Here is a 19,359-nt window from a genome sequence, read left to right as displayed (position 1 = left end):
GTTTGAAAAAGCCTTTACACAGGCCATTTTTATGAATTCACTTAGTTGATATAGTTTAATTTGGTTGCTGTAATGTAACTAGGGTATTCAATCACAAAGGTCCACAACTGTAACTGTAAAAGTGAAACTTGCTGAAATAAAACTACAAAAAACAAAGAGCTACAGGTAGATGTGAAACTAAAAACAAACTCAAACCCTGAAACAGTCTTGAGACAAATCAATCAACAGTTCTTGTTGAGAAAGATTATTATTATTCTGGATACAATGCAAACAGAAACTATAACAAATACTTATATTGTGAACCTGTTTATATTGTAGGGAACATATTATATACAAATATGTTATTGGAGTCTAAAGCCACACAAAAACACCACTTTAAAAAGAAAATAGACTCATATAAGACCTCGTTACAGTTATTTGGGTCACTCTGCGCTTGTGCGATTTGCGGTGATGACGCGCTGGTGACGACATAATCCAAGATGGTGGCCCGGACGACAGCCGATACTATGTAATAAAAGCCTTAAAAGACATGGATATAATGAAAAGAGTGGATGGACGTAGGCATAAACATGCAGACTTTCACACGGACACACACGGACTTCGGTAAACGGAACAAGCTTCACCGGACGGCTGGCACTAGGACCCAGAGGCGGAGTAAATGCATCCCCCTACTGCATTCACAGGCTGTAATATCACCAGTTTATCATTTTACCAGTTGTTAGAGCTACTGTCTTTACCAGGGAGATAATATTTATTACTGGTGATTGTTTTCTGGAGTTTTACTGGGATTTTTACACACACACACACACCCACACACCACACACACACACACGTCACTCAGTCACATTAAGGAAGGTTGCGGTCATTATATGGGGTGGATTAAAGAATGAATAAAGGATTGTATTAACCCATTCTTCTCCGTGTTATTATCACATTATAAAAAAGGTTAAAAATAGCAGGAATTAGTGCTGGTCTCGAACGGTCTTGAGGGAAAATCCCGAGTCCAGGACAAGACAGAGTCAAAATGCTTCTGAGACGAGACCGAGACCTTTAACATTTGGTCTCGAGACCAACACCGGTCTCGACTACTACAACGCTAGTAGATATATATGTATAAATTGTTCTCAGCTAGAACTGACAAAGTAAAAGACTAAACGTTACTTCATGTGAGCTTCTCAAGAGAAAAAATCTGATTGGCACAACTACATCTAAGTAACTTTACCTTCCAAATAATACTCCATCAGAAGACAGAGATTTTAAGTGAGAAAACACTTTAAATAAAACTGTCTCAGATGTCCGTTCTTGATTTTTCTCAGGCAAGTCAACAATTTTAATATTGCTCATTTTCTAATGGCATTTTTGTACATCTCTTTTCAACAAGCAAGAGCTGGCAACCGCACTTGGAGCTATATTTTCCACATCAAGACTCGTGTATGCCAAAGATGCCTTTCTATTGCCGCTTCCCTCTTAAAGACATTTGTCTCAGTGCCACAGGATGACAATATGAGGTAAAACCAAAAAAAATAGCCAAGACCAAATTATTTCATTGTGGAGAGGAGCCCTGAAAATACATGGCTAATCCATACAGTGTTAAGTAGCACTAACTAGTTTTAGATTATTTAAGGTGTACTTAACTGGTAAATTTAAGGCTTTGCTTGCTAAGAATTGTAAAGCCTGTGAACTATTGTTAATAGGTTTTATTTTCTTTTTAAAATCATCTTTTTTGCTTGCAGAGTGAATGTTCTTCATTACAAAACTCAAAATGCTTGGATAGGACACTTTTAACAATACTAACAAGTTGGGGGATCACCAGTGTGACCCAACTTCAAGAATGCAGCAACACAGATTGCTGCACCAATGAGTGGACCACAGCTTTAAAGTAATCTAAACAAGTAATCCAAATTATTTTTAAGACATGAGACCAAAAAATCCAGCCACAGTCCTTTGGCTACTATGTGTTTATGTGGTGTCTTGCTGGTAAAATGTCTTAATTGTGTCCGTCTGAGGAATGACATTGTTAGCTTCATTGGTTGTGCTTGTCTTTAGAACAGCGCACAGCACTGAGGTCTAACATTGGTAATGGGTTGATACTGTATATGAATGCACTGTTTAAAGGAGCATAGTGCAGGTTCTAGAAATCAGACTCCATAGTGACACCACGGTGGTTGGTGTAACTGCAGCCATCAGCCAAGCCACCGCGGGAACACGCATCAAATGTTTATCACCGGAGCTGATGTTGTGGATAGAGGATGGACACCCGGCCGAACCCTGATGGGAACCAACGGCGCCGGACGGATTGGGTTCGGACACATATTTAGAACTGGTGGTCGGGTTTTGTCACATTGTCGCTTGCGCGCAATCTAAAGTGAGTGCAGTAGCAGCCACAGCTGATGTAGCCCCGAAGAATGCACAATGAGAGCTGTGATCCGCGGGGCAAGGAGAATGGAGCAGAGGACAATTTTAAAGGAATACATCGTTGAAACATTCTTTTACTGCACAGTAACATGGATTATCTTAATCTTTGATACATGGATTATGTAAATAGATCCAATGAGTCTCTTGTTTGTGTTCCACTTTCTCTTGTTACCCGTGCGCTGATCTGATGTTGATATTAACAGTTGTTTGTTAATAAAATCGGTGCTTACCACTAAAACAAACTTACATTTCAATGAGAAAAAAATGGTTTTCACTGTCAAACTTGGAAGGGAAAATGCAGCCCAATCCACACTTGAACTGACAGTTATTTATTGAGTGTCTGGAGGTATGTTAAATGTAGCCATAGCCCTTGAGGACTATTGGTATGTTTCCGGACCCTACATGAACGCAATGTGCCTGTGTTAGGATAGCCGAGTGGTCTAAGGTGCCGCACTCAAGGATTCTTCCTTCTGCTAACATGAATTCCAGTAACGTGGGTTTGAATCCCACATTTGCCCATTTTTTTCATTTCAACATATTTAACATGACAAATTCCACCTTTAAAAATACATTTTTGACAAAAATAAACATGTTAGGGTTAGGGCTAAAATAAAAGGGTTAGCGGGGTAGCTAAAAATAAATGAGCTAAAATACAAATGACGGAACTTTAAGTCATGTCATGCACCTATCACGTAACCTAAACTGGCCAATGAGGGGCGCTACGTATCCATAGAGTGGCAGTCTACGTATACGTAGCCACGGCCTTATTTATTTACTCTACGTTTATTGACTGTTTACTGCAAGAGCTATGTGCACATGCCTCTGCATGCATCTGTGGAACCAAACAGTAGGTTCGTCCACTGTGCTTGTCTTTTTTCAGTCTCCAAGCTGTTGTCTTCTGATTCATTTTTTTATTTCCGGGTTATTGGGACGTCTCTCCAAGCTGTTGAGAGCGCATCAGCGTCATTTGACGTCACCATCAGCGTAACTGTAGTGCTGTTCGTACCCGTAACAGCAGGACACAATCTTTTCAAGGCAATAGGTAGAAATAAGTGTGGACTTGTTCTATTTAGTTTAGAACGCTTCATCACTCATTACCATTTAAAATAATAAAAATAAATGTTTATTTTTTTCTTAAATCCTGCCCTATGCTCTTTAAGTTTTTTTTTTTTTTTTCCCAGAAAAATGTATGTTCTGATGTCTTTGCTTCATACATAATGATAACCTTTGCCCATTAAGGGGGATGTTTGCTACACACTTCCTACACATCCTATGCATTTCAAGAAGATTAAAAATAGGTTCTGGGGCTGCTGTATTGATGACTTACTCAAGAGACTTCCTCGCGTACAGTTTTTCTATCCTGAGCAACATTTTCAAAGGATGTGAAAGGCTTTCTTGTGGTCGTCAAAGCTAATTTTGGCATTGTGATTGTCACACCTTTCATGTGCTAATGAAAGCACAAACTCCCGTCTCAGACGAGGCAGGAAAAGTGAACTGTATTCCCAAATCCTTTCAGGGACAAACACATTTCTCTGCTCTGCCTAATTATTCCATTGGGATTTAGGGATGGCTGGACAGTGTTTTAAAAAGCCTATTCTCCAGGGATTAATTCCTCTTATGGTTTGCCTAATTAAAGTATTAACGATGCTTCAAAGCAATGCATTACTCATAGCTGCAGACATCACATCAAATATATATTTAATCGAAGAAAAGCAGTGGCTTTACAAGAAAAACACATTTACCCAAGGCTATAAAGTCGACAGATCAAAATAAGTGCTTTCTTTGTTTACTCTTGTTAAAAAGGTTGATTGGCCTCAGGTCTTTTCATGAAAAAGCAGGGGGGGGGGGTTGTAGCTCAGTGAGAAACAGAGTGAAACAAAATAAATGTCCTAATTCTGCTCTATCATTACCTCAAGCATTTTCATCATTAGCGAAAGGTCCTGCAATATCTTTAAAGGTCGCGTGTGAGGAGGAAGATCTGTGATGTAGAAGTTCTTCTAGTGTTTCACAGGCAGCAGCATTTCCTCAAAGCTGAAAGTTTCAAACCAACAACAACCATTTGTTTGGACTCGAGATCATGATCTTTGACAACAGTGTTTAAGACTTTATCACTAAACCAGGGCTGTCCAAACATTAGTCTTTAGAGTAAAGATCACCAACCTTTCTGAAACTGTGAGATATTTCATAGGTACTGACATACTGTAGTCCGAAAGGCTTTTAGTTTTTAAAGCACTTCTTGAAAACTCAATGTTCATAGTTTCACTTTAATTAGAAATGAAAGGGCCCATGTTAAGCTAAATTAACTTTTCTGTGCTTTAAACATCATCAAACTGCTATTTGGGCTTCGTACACATGCCCAAAGTGTTTTTTCATTGATTCCTTCAATCGTTAGTTAGAGGGTGATTTGCTCCTTTCTTACTGCAGGGCGAGCCCAAACACCTCGCTCCAATTCAATGACTCGTTCCCACTTTGATGACGAATTTGACGCAGCACTGAGCTGGAGAAGCCGCACCTCCAGGAAGCTCTCTGCCGTGATTGACATGTAAACAGATAAACCCACGCTCTGTCTCGTGTTTATAAAGCAGCATGAGCTCGGCTACGGAGTGGGTGGGAGGAGGAGACACGCCCACTCATGAATATGCATAAGTAGGCCGCAAATCAGCCTGTTTGTGTAGAGTTGCTCAGAAAGTGACTTTTCAGAAGCTAAAACTCAGGAAAACAGGCGAGTTTGGGAAAATAAACCTCAAATACTATGTTTTTGAGGTTCATAGAACAAATGGAGATGGGTGAAAAATAGCATGACATGGGACCTTTAAGACAATAAGGCAGGCTAGCAGTAACCTAAAAAGGTAGAAAAGGTTTAAATTTCAACATGCAAAACTTTGTTTCTCCTAACTTGTACAATTAATTCATTACATTTGACAGAAAATCATGTTTCACTAGGTACTAACGGACAACTTTTAAAAAGTAAGTCAACCCCAAACCCACTATTTTCTGCTGAATACTTATGTATTTGGGTATTGAGTAGTGCCAGTGATTGATCCTAGTCCAACTTTTAACATTTTAGTAAAATGATTTTAATTTTGCGTATTAGGATGTAAAATGTTGAATGCCGGCTATTACAATTAAATTTTGCTATTTGCTGAGACGGATTATTGTGACCATTGAGCATCATCAACTTTCACTGTTGGATCTTCCCCAACTATAAAAGCTGGGAGGAGATGGGAGTGTTTCCTCCAATCACAGCTCTCAGTGAACATTGACTGACAGTTTTAATGAGGAAGTCCGTGTGATGTTTTTGACTCTGTGCTTCTATGAAAAGCAGATTCTGGTCTAATCAGAGGGCTCATCAAGCTGTGTGTGTGTACAGACACATAGTGTGTGTATCCATTTCTGTCTCTGCATGTGAGAGAACTTGTGTGTACTTCTCGCTGCTGTGTGTGTGTGTGTGTGTGTGTGTGTGTGTGTGTGTGTGTGTGTGTGTGTGTGTGTGTGTGTGTGTGTGTGTGTGTGCGTGTGTGTGTGTGTGTGTGTGTGTGTGTGTGTGTGTGTGTGAGGCCACAATGTTCTGAGGCTCATGGTGGGAGTAGAGCAGGGACTGTATGTGAGTAATATAGCATCGGGGTTGTGTGTGCTGTGTGTTAATGCTTGTGGGCTGTGTGTTGTGTGTAGTAGTTGAGCAGACTGCCAGCACTGACCGGCTGCCTGACTGGACGTGTCAGTAGTAACACCCATAATCAACTGATTTTTTTTATTTATTTCCCCCTTAGTGGCAGCTCAGCAGAAAGCAGGGGTATAGTTACTCTTTACCTAATCGTAAAACATAAAGTGTAATAATGACATCATATTTTACAAAAATCATGCGTGTCTAAAAACACATAAAATATGTACATATATATATATATATATATATATATCATATAACATACCGCAACCCATACACCAAATCTGCAACACGTAAACACATTTGTCACAATGTTTCTGTGAAAATAAACATTTAAAGATGGTTAATTTAATATTAAAACATGCAGCAGTAACTCTACTAAGTACTAACTACATCTGTCATATGTACTGTATTTATCTTTGTGATATCAAATTTTAGACGGTGCTCATTGGTGGCTAAAGCTCCTGAGTTCTCCTCACATGGTCCATGCGGGCTACCTGGTGTCCGTGGGCACCGTGTTGATGACCTCTGCTTTAGAGTGATATTAGACATTGGAATACTCGCTCAGACATTCTACTCACCCCCTTGGCCACAGGTGTAAAGTCATGCACCTGGGCATGCAGACTACCCCTACAAATATTTCAGTCAACCATCAGTGATTTTATAACAATCTGGTTGGCCAGCTAATGCTGAGGTGCATAGTGTGCACCTGGTCTGTAGATTCAAGAGCTACATTCAACTAAAATTCCTACGACCTTCAGATTAGCTGAACAACAGTCCATGGAGCTTTTATGGAGAGTTTTCATGTCGTAGCAGCTGTATTCAAACCATACATCACCTATAGTGCAAAGCATCAAATGTTGTGCTGGAGAGCACGCTGCCACTCAATTGTATGGCATTGAAGACATGTTCTCTGGAGTGATGAATCATACTTCTTTTTCTTCTAGCAATTAAATAGATGAGAGTGGGTTTGATGGTTGCCAGGAGAACAGTACTTGCCTGACTGAATGTCAATTTTGTATGATGGGGTGGAGTTGTTGTTCGAAAGGCTGTCTCAGTACTATATTTTTAATACAAGGAACAAACACTCAATGCTTCACCATACCAAGGGATTTAAGACATATTTATGTCCTCAATGTTGAGGATGACTCCTTTCTGTCACAATGTGACTGCAGGGTCCAAACAAAAACACACTCGTGAACTTTAAGTCTGATCAGAAGGGTAGGCAACTATCACACAAAAACCTTTGAATAAGGACTGAGATGCCTGTTAATTAATGTTTAATACAGTATGTTTCCATTGCCTGGATTTGATTTTCTGCTAATTTTTTGGGATTTGAACATTTTTTTCCTTTTGATGGAATTTGCCAAAGGGCCAAATACTTAAACTTGCAAACATTTGTATTCCTGACCCATAGACCTATATCAATGCGACCTTGTTATGTTCCGCGATGCGCGTGCAGAAAAGTAATAATAATAATAATCCATCAATTTTTTATATGGCGCTTTATCATAGACACTCAAAGTCGCTTTACAGAATCAAGGCATTATTCTTTCACTCCACACTTAGTGGTGGTAAGCTACTATTGTAGCCACAGCTGCCCTGGGGCAGACTGACGGAAGCGAGGCTGCCATTGTGTGCCATCGGCCCCTCCGACCACCACCAACACTCACTCACACACTACATTCATACTAGGCAATGTAGGTGAAGTGCCTTGCCCAAGGACACAATGACAGATACCACTGGGGTGACTGCCACCCCACTGTGGCACCTGGAATTCTCAGTGGTCTCCCATCCAACTACTAACCAGGCCCAGACCTGCTTAGCTTCCGAAATCTAGTAGTAGAGGCGTGGCTTCTGGTAGATTGCAGCAGGGGAGGAAGTGGAGCTTTTTAGGGTGGGACATCGAGACGTCCTCTCATAAACTCCGGATAGCAGCTTTAAGTTCAGTAGTAAAATGTGGCTCAATCAGTTCAGCACAATGGACAGCTCCAGGAGTGTAGTGCATTTTGATCCAACCACTGAGATTTTTTACATCCTACGGCACATGCTCAAAATGTATTTTTGTGAATCAACCAAAATAACTAAAGCAAGCAGCTCCAGCAAGGATTAAATTATGCAAATCTATTGAAAAAAAACTTTTATCTTTTCAGGCTTTTCGATCCATGGGTGGGTCATCATTCTTTATTTGTAACAAAGCAGTGGCTTGTTCACACTGCCTGCAAAAAACACATGAATTTATAACAATAAAAATAATATATCTGCCAACAAAGACTGTAATAGCCTATAGGGAAATGTGATACCAAACTTATTTGGGTCCAAATTTCAGTGTGGTGAATAAAATAATTTGAACTGTATTCGCAGCTCCAGTCTGCCAGCTTAATTCTTGGCAGGTTAAATAGTTTGCTAGTCAAATGGCTCGTCCATGGCTCAGGGCGATGCGGGGTTATAGGGTTACAACCCATAGTAATGTTGTCTCTGAGGTTATTAATTACATGGCTCAGACATAGGAAAAACTGGACTATGGGGACAAAGAGACCCAATCTCTGTGACTAATACATACTGTGTGATTGTGGTGGCTCATGTCAAAGCCAGTCCTACATTATATTACCAAATGCACAGGCTGGGGACTGGAAGGTTGAATGGAGAAGAGTAGGTGACAATCATCGCCACCTCTTCCAGGTACTGGTAGCCGCCCACTGCTCATGTTAGTGGACTACACATACTTTCTGATCCATGAAGCTAAAGAGTGGTTTTTGAAACATTTCTGATAGTCTTCCAGAAGATTGAGAGGATATTGGTCATGTTTTAATTAAGTTGCAAGGACCTACCTATGACTTCCTTAATCTTAGTCTAGTCATCTTTAAGCACTTTAGGCCATGTTTTACGGTGGTTAGCAACCTGACTAAATGGGACACTAATATTACATTACTAATTTTAATGTACAACTGAGGATATCATTACCTATAGTTACACAAACTCAAATTATTACCACCGCTAAGGAGGTAATATTTCCACTAGAGTTTAATGAACGATAGATCTTAATAATTCTGGATCAGTTTGAAGAATCAGAAAATTCCATTCTCATCGTGGGAGAAAACTGGTTCATAACTGACTAATCTTTATGAAATTTGATTTTGTCAGTTCGTGTTGGTTCCTCATTTACCCCACTGGGTTTCATCCAGGTTGTGTCAGGTTCTGTTTAGTTTTGTTGTCTGTAGCTCTGGTGGTCCTCTTTTTGTTCTGTGGGTCTTTGTTGGTTCTGTTTAGTTTCCATTATAGTTCTAGTTTCATGCTTTAACTGTTGTCTTTGTGTTTTCAGGTATTCCTGTTCATATCTTCACCTTCCTGTGATGTCCGTGTGTTTGGGTTGTGAGTGATTAGCTGCCTCATGTTCTCCACCCAGGTGTGGCCCATTCCCAATCAAGCCTCCCTCACTATTTAGCGGAGTGCACGGAATGATTGCTGGTTCATTGTGAATGTCCACCTCCTCGTGTCCTGCTGAGTTTGGTACCCTGCTCCCTGGTTTTCCTCGTGCCTCTTTTGGATTTAGTTTTTTGTCATTAAAATGGACTCTTATGAACGCTACGGCTGCCTGATTCCGTCTCGGCGCATGGGTCCTCATCTCTGACATGTGACAGATAGGATCTGGATTGCACATTTTATTACAATGTATTTGGAAAAAAATGGGGTGACCATACATTTTGACCTACTGTATGATTAATAATAGAAATTTGTTCCAAGCCTTTAAAGTGTGAATGATCATGGTACCATGATCCGCTTCACTGAACCAGATAACTGCCAATATCTGGCAAAAAGGATACTTGCCACTTGGCGGAGATTTACACTCTTCATGCTCTTATTTTAGAATTAAGGTGATTTTTTTTTTTTTTTTTTTTTTAAATAAAAACCAGTGGTTTAAAACAAAAGCCTTTAATTTAACTTTAAGAAAAAACTTATACTGAAACTTTGCACTGAATCTAACATCAACCCCACCATTCCAAGTGCTCTGTGGTAATTTACCAACCAGCTCATTATTTTTTTTTTTTCAGTTTCTCTGAAGAGTAGACTCATGAGAAAATGTTCAGAAAACATGAATAAACTTTAATTTCCTGTAATTTCAGTTACTGTAAATCATATGTGTCAAACTCAAGGCCCGGTGGGACAAATCAGACACTTTAAAACATCCAAATCGGCCCACAAGGGAAAGTAAAAATGAATGAGAAAACCATGTGAATTTCCAAATAATGTAGTTGTGGTGATCTCAGTAGGGTTGCAAAGGGGCGTAAAATATCTGGCAAATTTCCACGGGAACTTAAAGCTGATCCAGAGTTTGAGAAATCTACATCTTATGAAATGCATAAAAATACCTAACTCGTCTTTTACTATGGTCTACTGCTGGTGGTCATTCACATACATTAATGTATATGAGTCCCTCCTTTGTCCTATAGACCTCTATACAAATGGAAAGAATCGGTGAGTGTGCCCAGCCAATAGGCTTTGACTTCCTGTTCTTGAGACTGTCAATCAAAGTGAATGCGGAACAAGGCCGGGCGTCACAACAAACAGGTAAATATGATTTTGGCTCTTACCTGACCCATAGACCTACCAATGCCACCCGATAAAGGCGTGGCTTCTGGTAGATTGGCAGAGGCTGGGGGAGGAAGTGATGCTGTTGAGGGCGGGACATCGATACGTGCTCTCAGAAACTCTGGATATCAGCTTTAAGCTTGTGAATTTTGGCAATATTCAAAGAATTATAACTTTACACGGGAATGATTTAATGAAATTAAGAGTAATTTTAAATCACTGTATCAACATGAATATTGGCATCCATGCTAAATAATACACCAAAAAACAAACATTTCTACCGATTTTTTTTTAGAAGTAGAACTTTACAATTATTCAGTTTCATTGAATGTTTCACAAATTCAAAGAAACTACAATCTTTTCAGGGGTTTCACAGTTTTCCTTGTATAATACGATGGAAGTAATTTCTACTCAAGCTGCTCATATGAAATACATATAGTCACCAGAGCATTAAATGAGGGGGCATTAAGACACCCCCCATGACGCCGACACTGACAGTCACTACCTGTCACCTATTTCAAACACATACACATTATGAATCTTGAATAGGTAACCTAATTACTATGTAATTTAAACAAATATACTTTATGTATTCTGAATACATAATCCGATTAATATGCATTTAAATTCAATAAATTGTATTAATACTCAATACATAAACCTGGTGAATATGTATTTCAAATGAATAGGCTTTATTACACTGATTCATATGCATCATGTAAAGTTTATTAGATAGGTTTGTGTTCAAAATAGTAAAAAAAAAATTAAATGGAACTTTGTCATGTAATTATTTCACATAAATCTTAAAAGTTAGGGTTAAATATTTCTGTGAGTGTATTGCTTAAATATTGTTGGTGCCTTATATATACACTACACACTTTTCTATCATTTATACATAGAAATGCAAAGTACTGCTGTAGATGAGAGAATAGAGTAAAATGGAACATCCTGATTGGTTAATTAGCATAGACTGATCATAATTGGTAACACGTGCTTTGATAAAAAAAAAAAAAAAGGCTAAAGAGGCTGCAGCCAAAGGTTGAGAATGACATTCTATTCATGTCAGAAAGCTTTAAATAAGTAGTGGAGCCTATAACTTCCCTCCACATGGCAGGTTGACACACACACACACACACACACACCACCACCACCACTGTCCCTCTTCAGGCTGCGGAGCGGAGCCTCTTTTGTTCAGTAGCGCTGAGCTGCTGAAGAGGTGAGCATCATCTCTCCGCCTGGTGCTCCTCCACCTCCACCTCCACCCACCGCTACCGCTGCTGCCTGTCGGCTCCACACATCGAGGGAGTTCACACAACACCGCGTACCCAGGAGTTCCACAGGCTTCCTCCCTGTCTCTGTGCCCGGTTCTTCCAGGCTGTGCGTGTTTCAGCCGCTCCTCCAGGGCTTCTTTACGCGTCCTTGGATGCTTTCGTCCGCGGCGCTGCGCACCTTCTCCGCTCCAGTGAAGCTGCTGCTACGTTCCTGCGGACACGACTTTATCCATAAGGTGAGGACGAGTTCTTAAATGATCAGTCAGTTCATGCCTGTTTGATTTCCGCACGCACATGTATTAGATATTGACCAAATATTGTAGTTTTTTGGAATATTTAAGTAGAATGAGGCGCTCCCCTCATGTTGTAGTAGAACCAAAATCCATGGTTGAGTCTATAAGTACAGGTGATGATACACTAGAGTATCCATTATACACTATCCATTCTGCAAACTGCACATATCAGGCTATAATCTGTCCATTTAACTCTTGTTCTTTTCTTGCCTTTTACTTTTGCTTTTTTAAATTTATTTATTATATTTTATCTGTAAGGGATTTTATTTTTCATTCATTTTTTCAGGACTGAATGAAGGGGATTGGAGGTATTAGCTGTTTATAATTCGCCAAAAATCCATTTTTTAGCAGATGTTAAAATCAGCAAAGCTCCATTTTTTTTTCTTCATTTGCTTTGCCTTTTAAACCTGTTTCCATTGCTTTTTCAGACATAAACCTAAACAAAGAGGTATTACCCATTGCTGGATTCTATAAGATTAGGGGTGTCTCGATCCGATATTGATATCGGATATCGGCCCGATATCAGCCAGAAAACGAATTTCGGATTTTATCAGACTGCATCTAAAATCTCCGATATATATGATATTTCATTCAATTGTAGAATACCCTAAACCCTGTAGATATTATGTTGAAGGTTAAAATGTATGTAACCAATTGGTTAATAATAACAGTACCCACTGCTGCTGACTATTGTTCTCTCTTTGAGAAACATCACTTGATCAAGCCTGTTCTAACATTCGCATCGAATTGATATTGGTATTGGTCAATACTCAAGGCTGCAATATCGGCATCGTATCGGAAGTGAAAAAGTTGTATATAATTACACTTTATAAGTTTAGCAGAAAGGGACATAAATGACTTTTGGATCAAATAGATTTAGTAATCTTCAAAGGGGCTGTATATTTAGGGCATACATAGGCAACTGGCGGCCCGCGGACCAAATGCGGTCCTCGGTCTAATCTTGTAGACAACAAAATTGTAATTCATGAAATTGTAAGTTATATGAAACTGAACATAACACACAAAATGACATCAAAATGGACAACATGTCAAGAATGTACGCAAAGTAACGCCAAAAACACAAAAAGATTAAAAATAATACAAAAAAAAGATGAATAAAACACACAAAATGAAAACAAAGACACACTAAACAACTTAAACACACAAAATGACGACAAAAACATATACAAAAGGACTTCAGAGACACAAAATTACACAAATTGACAACAATAACACAAAAAATATAGCAAAAACACACAATGACTTTAAAAAAACACAAGAAAATAGGCAAAATGAATAAAAAAAACAAACTAAATGTCATTCTTCTAAATGCTGACATTAATGTTGATAATGTAGCCCTCGGATCAGACAATCACATTTTCTTGGCTCGGTTGTGATAGAAGTTGCCCATCTCTGATTTAGGGACTTGATTCACACATTGTGCATGCTGACCAAAGTAGAGATAATCACCCCCTTGAAAACAAACAAGATGGTTCATCTCAAGGGTTTATCCTATAAATGAATAAATCAGAAGTGTTCACCATCAAGTAAAACATGATTTTTTTTCTTTTCTATCAATATAAAAGTGTCTCAATAAAACAAAATAGAAAGTAATTCTGGTTTTGGTAATTATTTTCTGTTTTCTAGTTTCACACTCTATGCCAGTGTGGCAGATTGAGAAAGGAGCAGAGTTACTCATGACCCCATGGGAAATTAAGCTGAGATTCAACCAAGCAGTTTACAAAATGACACTACCGTACTTGTCTTCTACCTTCTTTTGAATTTCTTGTCCCTTTTTTTATCTATTGTGTTCACTTTGTTATGTGTATTCGGACGGACTTATAAGTTGTCCTTGGCAGAACTGAGCTTGCAGGTCATGATATTTGATTCAGATCCATCTCTTGTCATCCAATAGCAGCCTGATGCTGTCTCTGGCTTTAGAGCAAGTCTTGCTCTCAATTTTGGACTAGCTCGAGTTGCAGTTGGGAAAAATGTTGTGAGATCTTTGTATTTAGCATTACCATCACCGGATTTCATATTGTGATCTATAACTCCTAAAGTCCTTCATCAGGATTTCCTTTCTTTCTGCCTCCTCATCTTCATGCATTATGCAGATTGTCTCTCTTCTGTCCTCTTGCTCTGTTTGGACTCTCACTCATTACTCTTGCATTGGATCGCAGGCTACGCTGTTAAAGCCACTGTTCACAGAGGAAGTGTTCTGCTTTATGGCATTGTCAGTTCGCTGCTCTCATTTCACATTTTCCGTGTGATGAGGCATAACAAAGAATGAACAATATTCTCTCAGAGGGAGGTTCAGCATTTCTCAGCGGAACAAATCCAAGTGTGGCCTAGGCCAAAAGTAGCTCAGATATGTTGTCATCCGGAGCAATGGCGGAAACCAAGGAGCAGCAAAAGAAAGTGAGCGAGTGAGGCTCCAAGCAGGGGGGAATTTACTGCATTATCTGCTCTTTGCACAAGGTTACATTGTCACATATTTCAATAATTCGTCTGTGTTGGCTGACTGCACGCAGCTCAGTGCAGACACTTGTAGCGGAAGACGTGAAAGGGGCGAGAATTCAATTTTGCACTTGAGTAGTATCCAAGTAAATTAATGAGAAATAAGTTATTTCAAAGAAATATTTCTACAAGAGCACTGTTCGGTTTATTATAGTTAAACAAAACCAGTTTTGGCATCAGATGAAACACTTTAGAAGCGTGCTGGCAAATACACAGCATCAGTATAGAAAATCTCTAGCTTTGGGGGTCTGACTGACAAAGTCCTCCAGCAATTCTGCAGTTGGAAGAGTGAATCAGTGGTGATGTTAGTGTGACTAATAAATCCCAGCACTACTGTGCAAATGATATTTTACAAATAATTATATTTTCTCTGTTTGCTTTTGTTGGAATTTTACGAGCTGTTGGCTGGTTGCATTCTGCTAAACGGCTATGGCCTCGAGCAATGTTGGTGGAACGGGTGGGAGGAATGTTCAAGGATTCCTGCAGAGAGGGACTATTTCAAAGACTCACATAATCCTGATTCAATTACGTAAAGAAAACACTCACAGCGGCTTACACACACAGAGTATAGTATGCTTTGCTCATTGGAATCATCTTCATAGGCATGTTCCTTTTCTATTGTTTGCTCAAGTTACTGTGTTTGTGTGTGTGTATTAGGCCTGTCCAATGTATCGAGATTGAAGCTACATCGAGATTTCTATTGTGTGAAAATTACTATTTACAATTTAATGATATTCTTTTATTTTATAGCCTATTTTGTTTTAAAAGACTTGTTTTAAGAGTCGCTGCTTTCGCTACTTCTCAGAAAATCACAGTTAGATGGATTGCGGAGTGCATCCTAAACAAGCCATACTACAGAACTAACTCACACGAGCTGTCCCATAGATCTGTGGTTTTCAACTTTGGGGTCAGGACGGTTGCAAAACACTGGAAGAGGGTCGCCAGATGCCTTCAGGAAACTAAGAATATTTTTTTTTAACAATGTGAGTTAATTTTTGCTTATTTTTTTACCCTTTTTCTGAAAGTACACCAAACTTGCCAAATTTTATTTTAATTTTCATCACTTTTTCTTGCTATATTTTTACTCCTTTTATTGCATTTTTGCTAAATTGCTCCCATTTCTGATATTTTATCAAACGTCAATGCCTTTTCTGCACATTTTTTTTTCCCCACTTTCAATACATTTTTGACACTTATAAACCCTTTCCACCACTTTTCCCACCCAATGACACATATGTTGACCATTTATTGTTACTTTTAAGTTTAACCTCTTTTTCACCATATTTCATGCTCATATTTGCCTATTTAACCACATTCACAAATTGTCATGCCCATTCAGATAACTAAATAAATATATGTGGTTATCACAGATTCAAAGAACAATGGACCATCATTTTGCCGACTTTATGGATTGGCCTCAAAAATCTCTCCCCTTTATCCCCCCTTATAGATGGCCCTGTCTCCACATGACTGTTCTACAATGTTCATGTCTGTGTTCAACTACCTTTAGGTACTGTGGGGTTCCCCGATCTCTGTCACCTTTATTTTGGGTATGGCGGCTAAAATGTTTGAGAACCTCTGCCTTAGAGGAGGAAAACACTAAAGTGGCTCATATTGTGCAGTTGTTTGTTAATATATGTGCCTGTGTTGCATCAGCAAATATAACCCTGAATTGTCTTTTTGGTCAGACTTTATTGAGTAAAAAATATAGAAATCTATATCGTACATCGCCATTTTGAGAAAAAATATCAAAATATGAGTTTTGGTTCATATGGTCCAACCCTATTGTGTGTAGCGATAGCTGTGCAGTGTACATTAGTGGATCACATTCTAGGCTCAGTTCCACCTGGCACCTCCATGCATTCATTGGGGGGGGGGGTCATCTCATCAAACTTAATGAATGCCACCTTTTGCTCACCGGAGGATGTCGATTTTTGTGATTGACAGCTCTGCGACCTTTCTCTTTTCCACCCCTTTGCCATCTAGCAGATGGACCGGAGCCTAAATGGGACGCTGCTAGTTTTGCTTTGCCTAATAATATAATGGTCTGGCATCCGCCTTGTTGAACTAGCCATTGCAAATAAAGCCAAACAAATGAGCAGTGCAGCTGGGCCTTATGGTCATTGGCAGAGCAGACAAAGCCCAGGAGACACAGAGGCCGAAAAAGAAGGTAGTTTACCACAGCCCCCCCCTCCCCACTCCCCCACCCCATCCACCCCTAGACGCTGCTCGTGAATATTCAACAGTCAACCCCCTCTTTCCACGGCAAAGCCCAGCTCTACATGAATCTTCCACCAAATGTATTATTCAAAGGAAGCATTTTCCCTATTAAATACTATAAATAAATAATTACATACGGTAACAGTTTTTTGTCTGCTGAATTAATGACAGGAGCACTGAGAAGTATTTTCCAGTGATTGGAGGCTGAGCTGTTAATGAGTAAATGGACGTTTCTTTGTCCTTCTGTTTGGTATGTAGCTCGTGTTAAAGTCCATTGGTGAGTCAGTGTGTGTTTCTATCTGTTCTCTTCTACAAGCAGCTGGAAGGGAAGTTGATACTATGTCGCTGTTTATTATTTGTTTTTATGTGCAGCTTTGTCCTGTTTGTGTGAAGACATGCCTGTTTCTCATTGTCTTTCTGCTCTCAGTAACAAACAAGAAAAGAACAAAGGATGCTCTGATCGATCAAGAAAACAATCGTGGTCGGCCGATTTCCATATAAACAGATCGACTGGATTTGTCATGAAAGCCGAATGTATACAATAACTCAGCAATCTGCACAATCAGTGTAACATACGCATAGCTAAAATTAAAGTCTGGTGATTTATTTATTTATTTATTTTTTTTTGGGCTTGAAAAAAAACAAGCCAAAACATTAAACTACACAACATTAAAACATTAATATGTTGTGCCATGTCATGGTGAACAGGGAGTGTGGAGGAATCCCTCCGTATTAGTGGTGGAAGGATACCAGGTCAAACAGTTCAGAGGACACTAAAGCCTGTCCGTCCAAAGTGAGATAAAGTTACACATGTATCGGTTTGACTGTGGTTTTTGTTAAATGCTGAGAAAAGTAAAGGCTTTTAAAACATGTTGTATGCAAGAAATGTGACAATGACACACTTTCTCATCTGTCCTGATCAACATTTGGTTAGCAATGTTGTCGAGAGCAGTGGTTCTCAACTGTCGGGTCAGGACCCAAAAGTGGGTCGCGGATCTCTACTGGGTGAGTCGCGGAAAGCTGGCCAAAAAGAAACTTAATGTCTGTCATGTGTGACTTGTCGTTTTATTTTGAAAGAAACTTTTCTTTTGACAGGCAAGCTGTGAAAAGCATGTTGCACCGCAAAATATATAGATTTATGTTTTAAAAAAGATTATATATGCGTGTATATATGCCCTAAAAACCAGCCAACCAATTGCACATTTTCAGACATAATTCAATCAATCAATCTTCTTTTATAAAAAGAAGTTTTCGTACATAAAATGCAGCTCAAAGTGCTTTTACAGGGTTAAAAGAAACCCACCCCTTACAAACCTCATCCACCACACACAGGTTAAAATAAATACGATGGCATAGCCATGATACTAATAGGCCTCAATAAAAGACAATAATGTCCCACATTATTGTAACACAGGCTGTGACCGATACTGACGGGCTGCTTTGATCTTGAGACTTCTACACAAAAAAGACAACACTTATGTTTAGTTCTAGTTCTTATTTTCAGATATTTGAGGCTTATTTCCTGAAAAGAAGATATCTCACTCTGCTTGTAAAAAGCATGAGAAATGTTGTAGAGCTCTTAGCATTTTGTCCATCTCTCTCTCCCTCCTTGAATCCCCTCTCTGAGGCTATTTATAAAAACAAGCCTCCAGTGTGATTCCTAAAAGCTTTCTTTGCTAATCAGAGAACAGGAATCTAGCTCTGAGGTTTCTTAGAGCCATCAGACCCAGATTTTAGATTTCTTAAGCAAGAAATCAACTCTTCCTCAAATACTAATCATTGATTATTTATCAGTAGGGGTCACATGATCCCTTTGATCCCCTTCTGCCACTTACGCTGGCAAAAATATGTATATGCTCATTAAAGATAGGGTAGGGGATTTTCTCCAGATACACTTTTTAATTTTTTGGTTGAAATTGTCTTCATGTCCTGACAGAAATTAAGATCTTATGTGCTCTGAAAAAGGAACGAAGAAAATCCATCATCTGTAGCAGCTGTAAACCTGTAATAACTTCGACCAGTGGAAAAAAAACGAACCTTTTTTTTTTTTTAACCAATCACGTCTCCCTGCTCGTTCTCGATCACTCGCGTGCACGAGCTCAAACTTAAAGCACTTCACCTTTAGTCATGTTTTTTAACATATATAGTGGTAAAGTTTATTGTTTACCTACTGCTGAATGAGACATGAGACAACAAAGTTTCTACACAATACAAGCGATGAGCTGAGGTCTGCTATTGGAGCAGCTGTGGGCATGCATGTGAGTGAGACTGAGCACAGAGGGGAGGGGCGAGGGGGGTAGAGGCGGAGCCGTCGGGGAGGCTATATTCAAAATCATGCTAGCTTTTGAAGATTGCCTACCCTACCTTTAAAGTTTGTTAAAAACCAGAG

The 19,359-nt window shown here is 39.2% G+C and overlaps 1 protein-coding gene across 1 annotated transcript in view; it reads left to right on the top strand.

The window, feature by feature from the left end:
* The first annotated feature begins 11,895 nt into the window (after nucleotides 1-11,895).
* The window catches only part of ncanb (neurocan b), a 224,072-nt gene continuing 216,608 nt past the window's right edge, over nucleotides 11,896-19,359 (top strand). The window contains 1 exon segment of the mRNA XM_028443465.1: nucleotides 11,896-12,176. The gene's annotated coding sequence lies outside the window, so the exon portion shown is untranslated.

Source organism: Gouania willdenowi, chromosome 4 (genome assembly GCF_900634775.1).
Source record: "Gouania willdenowi chromosome 4, fGouWil2.1, whole genome shotgun sequence".
NCBI classification, from domain to species: domain Eukaryota; kingdom Metazoa; phylum Chordata; class Actinopteri; order Blenniiformes; family Gobiesocidae; genus Gouania; species Gouania willdenowi.
The sequence above is the reverse complement of the archived record's forward strand: the minus strand, read 5'-3'. Positions and strand labels throughout refer to the sequence as shown.